General features: G+C 46.7%; 1 protein-coding gene and 1 pseudogene across 1 annotated transcript in view; one reads left to right on the forward strand and one right to left on the reverse strand.

The window, feature by feature from the left end:
* Fto (FTO alpha-ketoglutarate dependent dioxygenase) overlaps window positions 1–5,767 on the forward strand; it is a 352,191-nt gene that overhangs the window by 101,468 nt on the left and 244,956 nt on the right. The gene's annotated exons all lie outside the window — the stretch shown is intronic.
* The window catches only part of LOC110337759, a 17,940-nt pseudogene that overhangs the window by 1,857 nt on the left and 10,316 nt on the right, over window positions 1–5,767 (reverse strand).

Raw genomic sequence — 5,767 nt, forward strand, 5'->3', positions numbered from 1 at the left:
CATAGTGGAGCATGTGTCCTTATTACCAGTTGGAAGATCTTCTAGGTATATGCCCAGAAGAGGTATTGTTGGGTCCTCCGGTAGTACTATGTCCAGTTTTCTGAGGAACCGCCAAACTGATTTCCAGAGTGGTTGTACAAGCTTGCAATCCCACCAGCAATGGAGGAGTGTTCCTAGATAAAAAGCGCTTTTAAAGAAATATTTTCACATGCAAAATAATAGAGACTTGCAGAAATACAGTGTGTAAGAGCAGAGCGGTGTGATTCCTTTGTTCTCCTAATCTCCAAGGTACCCAGGCTCTATCAGATAATAGTGAGAGCATTTGGGGGTTTTTCCCCCCGAGCACCTGCTGTGGCCAGACACTGTCAGTACCTCACGTGTTTTAGCCAGTTTCATCTTGTCCGCAATACCCAGTGACTAATGCAGACAGGAAGCACTGTCATGCCCCATGGAAAGCTGTTTTGATCAGTGGCCACATATGTGACGTTAAACTTGTAATGGATCTGAAAATTGTCTATTATCTTGTGACTTTGTAATAGCACAGCACAGTGAGTTGCTAAGTAATGCATGTGAGCTGGTCTGCGATGCCTCCTTGGACAAACAGCAGATCCTGTCATGTCCCTCTACCCGGGAATGGGCATAAACGGTTGTGTGCCTCACCAGTTTACTAGGTGATCTTTCTGTTTTATTGTTTTAGTGTGTGTTCCTTGTAAATATTAAGGAAGTTACTGTAACGCTCTATGCTGTGGTAAGTGCAGTAGCTTCATCTACCTCATATATACACTGTCTCTTGAGGGCATCAAGAAGCCATATAAAGTGATTGGCTTGCTTCATCTAGGCCTGGCTGAGTTCAATAAGTATTGTTCCTACAGGAATAAAATCCCCAAGGATGTGGTTCTCAGACTGCATCTGCATTGTTAAGGGATGAATAGTGGTCCTTGTACTGTTCCTATTATCAGATGAGGAGGCGGGGTACCTGTTGGCTATGGCGCAGCTAGTGGGGGCAGGGTTAGGATTCAGGCCGGAGGCCTCTGGCCTTACAGGGTCAATTCCTGAACTGAGTGGCTTCTGAGCCTGAATCTGCGGCCCGTGCTCCATCTGAGCAATACAGTGCTTCAGGAGTGTGGGTTTAAAGTGTTGGAACGCCCAGCTTCTAGAGAGGTCAAGGGAATGTTCGGACAGCCTTCCTTTCTGGTGCTGACTCCTCCCCTCCTCCCTTCATCTGGGCTTCTCCTCCATGCACGTACTTTCCAGCAGGTACCGTGGACTCGGGTGGGCTGGATGAGTATATTCTGTGAAATGGAGCCCTCTTCCGCCTTCTATGTCTGTGTGGTTTAGAGTCAGTTGGTGTGCAAACCAAGGGCCTGAAATGTCCCAGTGGCTGTATTTCTTCCAAGTGACGAATGGTGTGTGCAGTTCTCTGGCCTCTACATCTTCACCAGAACTATGGTAAGGGTGGACTTTAAGAGAGCTTGGGTTCAAGTCCTGTTCAGGGCCCAGTAGGGCTAGAGAGGTTACAGCATGTGGAAATATCTCTTCGAAGGATTCATTGCTAACGATGCTAGGTGCTCTGAACAGTGTTGGGACCCCAAGGACATGTCACATCTTTCTTTGTCTTGAAAGACTGGCAGAGGTCAGGTGTGCTCTTGAGAATTCAGTTGTGGAGTGATGCCACTTTGGATCTGGAAGAGACTCTCAGAATCACTTGGTTCTAGCCTTCAAGGGGAGGCAGGAAGCAGGGCTACAGTTGTGCAGTGAGGGGCACCAGTCAGGGAGTGCAGCTTACCCATGGAGTGCTTCCCAAGGTACACTGGGAGTTCAGATCAGAAGTGATTATTTCCTGCTAAACTTGCATGAGCTGCAGCTTAAGGTCTTTGTGGACTTGCTCTCACTGCCTTTTCCCAGGGAGTCTCCTGCATATTTAAACTGAGCTGATCATCGCTCTCTGGTCTATTTTCATGAGAAGAAGTCATTGAGAAGTAATTTGTATAGGATACGTGTAATTATATTCTAAATTCATTGGACTTCACATGAATTTTCTGCTAATAGATATCTCTAGAAGGAAGATTGAAATGGTACAATTTTTAATCAGGAATGGCTTTGGGGAACCATATGTAAATAGGCAAAGTATTTGATTTTCATATATTTCAGGCTTGGTGGCAATTGCTTGTTACTCCTAGTTATGAAAAATGAAATTTAGCAGGGATGGCATTCAGACTTATAGTTAATATTGTCCAACATCTTGTTCTTTGATTGAAACTCCTTCAAAGATGCCACTCAGACTTTAGCTATTGGTTATCCTTCTGTGCAGGAGTGCACCTATGTGTGCATGCATGCATGTGTGTAGTGTGTGCAAGTGAATTGTCAGGTTTGGTTCTTTAAAAACCCAGTTATGTTATGTGAATATGTTTTTTTTTTTTTAATATCAGACTTGGGATATGGGGATGCTTTAGTTTGTCCACCACAGCTGCCTAGGATTGTCTCCTGCACTAGCAGGGGTCTTATCTTTGCCATCTGCAGATGGTTTAATTCTGGGGGACTCTGGAAAGGGGATAACTGCCAGAGAAGGATAGGAGCTCTCTGAAGAAGGCGGCAGCTGTTTGTCTTCCTGCTCCTCCTCCTGCTGCTCCTGCTCCTGATCCTGATCCTCCTGCTCCTGTTCCTCCTGTCCTGCTCCTGCTCCTGCTTCTGATCCTCCTGCTCCTGCTCCTCCTGACCTGCTCCTGCTCCTCCTCCTGCTCCTCCTCCTCCTCCTGCTCCTCCTGCTCCTNCTCCTCCTCCTGCTCCTGCTCCTGTTCCTCCTCCTGCTCCTCCTGCTCCTGCTCCTCCTCCTGCTCCTCCTGCTCCTGTTCCTCCTGCTCCTGCTCCTCCTGCTTCTGCTCCTCCTCCTGCTCCTCCTGCTCCTGCTCCTGCTCCTGCTCCTCATCCTCCTGCTCCTGCTCCTGCTCCTCCTGCTTCTGCTCCTGCTCCTCCTGCTCCTCCTCCTGCTCCTGCTCCTGCTCCTCTTCCTCCTCCTGTTCCTGCTCCTCCTGCTCCTGCTCCTTCTGCTCCTGCTGTTGTTGGATCTTCAAGTGGTTGAGAGAAAAGAGATAAGAAGACATGAAGAGATGAAGATTGAACTTGCCCCAAGGAACTCAATGCCTCCTCAGCAGGAAGTAGTCTAAAAGAACTCAACACCCCTGTATCCCTCTAACCTTCTTTCTTTCCTACCTGGTTTGGGGTGTTGGAAGGGATTGAAATGGAGAAGGTGGCAGATGTAAGAACCTAAATAAAATAGCTTAAAAAAAAATAGAGCAACACAGGTGGGTGTGCAGATACTGTGCTTGTGCATGTGCATATGGAGAGTAGAGGAGGACAGTGGGTATTCCTCTCCCCCATTGCCTTGGCCCAGTGAACTGGAAGCTCATTTCCCCCATGCTGAGGTTACACAGTTTCGTGCTCACTGGGGGTTTGGACTCAGGTCCTGATGGTTGTAGAGCAAGGACTCTTACCCACTGAACCATCTTCCCATCTCCCTGTTACCATGTTGTTGGGGCTTTTTGTTTTGTTTTGTTTTGTTTGTTTTTTGTTTTTTGTTTTTTTCTGGAAGGAGCAATTCCCTGTCACATTGTCTTTATATATAAATATAAAATATAATTTAACTAGTGCCCAGTGTAATGGATTCTCATCTTTAGTTTCTGGATCTTTCTGAAGGACCAAGGACACTAATCCATGCATTCTTGTGCAATGTGTGATAGTCTAGAGAGTTAGGGCTCTGCAGTAACTTCCTTAGGACTTCAGGGCTCCTATTTGGGCAAAGGTGTATCATTTTGAGGGTGGAATTGGTTTAGCTGATTCTTGAATCTTTACTGTGCAGTGAGTATCATTAGCTCTGCACTCCTCAGTCTGTATCATTAGCACAGTGAAAAACTAGCTTGTAATTGCAGGTAGATGTTGTGAAGCCTTGGTAAGTTTTAAAGTGTTACCTCTTTGTTGCTCATACCTCCTAGTATCTCTACTTTAGGTCTCAGACCTGATTTGACGAATGGTTGACATCTTTGCAGAACTCTGTAAACGTCGTGTGCTCCTCCCCACTTTCCACCATCTAGGAAATTGTCCTGGGTTCACTCAGTCATCAGTACACATTCCTGTTTGCCAAGCAGTCGTCTAGTAGCTCAGCGTGCGGCAGCAAGCTCGACAGAACAGAAATGCTGCCCCTGTTGAGAATGTGGAGGGAAAGGGCAGGGCCTTGTTCTGTTGCCATAGGAGGTACTGGGCTTGAACCTGGTGTGCGACGGGAGCCACCACAGGAGTCTGCGTAGAAAGGAGGCATCACTGAGGGCAGGAAGGAGAGCTGGAAGAGTTTACCACAGTAACCGGGCCGTGGGCCGCCTTAGAGCAGGTAGAGTTGCTGGTACATGTCAGGACAGCACCCCGAGAGAGTAGCAGGACATCAGTGCGAGGGGTGATGAAGACCAGCAGGGGAGTCCCAGGTCAAGAGAAGGCTTGGAGAAGTCTCTCTCCCAGTAGCTTTAGTCGGGTTAAGTGCCGTGCTGTAGTTAGTCCCTTTATACTGTTATGCTCTAACACCCTTGTGAAGCCATTGTCGCAGCCAGGGTAGCTAGTATACCAGGGCCCCAGGAGTGTGTTTGTGCCCTCGGTGAATCCTTGTTGCTGTCTGTGGGAGTCCACAGATCTAGTATTAGGGTGACTCTCCTTCACATTGTGTGAAGGTATGCCCCTGTATTTTCAATTGTGAATTCTATACTGGCAGAGAGCTTAATGGTGGCAGGATTTCCATATTGTCATTTCTGTGGTCCACCAGCAGCTTTATATTTGTAAATACTTGTCTTTCCACACCTGCTCAGATACGTGAAGGTCAGACAGCCCTCTGTGCCTAAGGCAATCTAAGAGATGGATCAGGTGTTGTCTCATTGCTGATTGGTTGTAATAAAGAGCTGAAGGCCAATAGCTGGGGCAGGAAGGATGAAGGCAGGACTTCCAGGGAGAGAGAGTGAAGCAGGGAGATGAGAGCTGGAGAGAATCCACAGACTTGGAAGGGAGTAGACTAGGATCAGAGCGGTGCAGGGAGGCGAAGAGCTGGCCTTGCGGCAGGTTACAGTGCTAGAACAGCCCGGTTAAGTCAGGCAGTAGATGGGAAACTGCTACAGCAAAAGGCCCAAGCTTTGAACTGTAGAATTCTCTGCCTTATTTATTCCACAGGTAGGTCTTCAAAAGTCCTGCTTTCTGTTAGTAATTGTCGTTTCGTTTACACAAGTGAAATGATGTATATATTCTTTTAAAATATTCTTGGCCTGAATTAAGTCACTTAGCATAATTATTTTGAGGTTTATCCATATTTTTTGAGTATCAGTAGTTCAGTCCTGTTTTACTTTCTTCTCTGTTGTGGTACAATTGTTATGCATACGGGTTGCTACATAATTATTTAAATCATACCATTCAGTCACTGCATTGAAGTCGCCCCTGTCCAACTCCAGAATTCTTTCATTGCTCCATCCTAACTCGAGTCTCACTTCTTTCAGCCCCCAGTAACCACTGTTCTACTGTCTGTCTGTATCAGTTTTGGTAGAGTGCCTCAGTTGTAAAAACAAAATTCCTATGAGGTTACAGCTGGCCTTGTTCAACTGTTATCAGTCAGCCACAAAGGAATGTTTGCTGAGATTGTCTTGCCTTAGCAAACAGTTCTGGGAAGGAGAGACCACAGACCTGCACATTGTTTCTCCCCCCCACCCCCATGGCTGCTTTCATTTCTCTTTTTTTTTTTTTT

This window comes from Mus pahari, chromosome 20 (assembly GCF_900095145.1).
Source record: "Mus pahari chromosome 20, PAHARI_EIJ_v1.1, whole genome shotgun sequence".
Taxonomy (NCBI): Eukaryota; Metazoa; Chordata; class Mammalia; order Rodentia; family Muridae; genus Mus; species Mus pahari.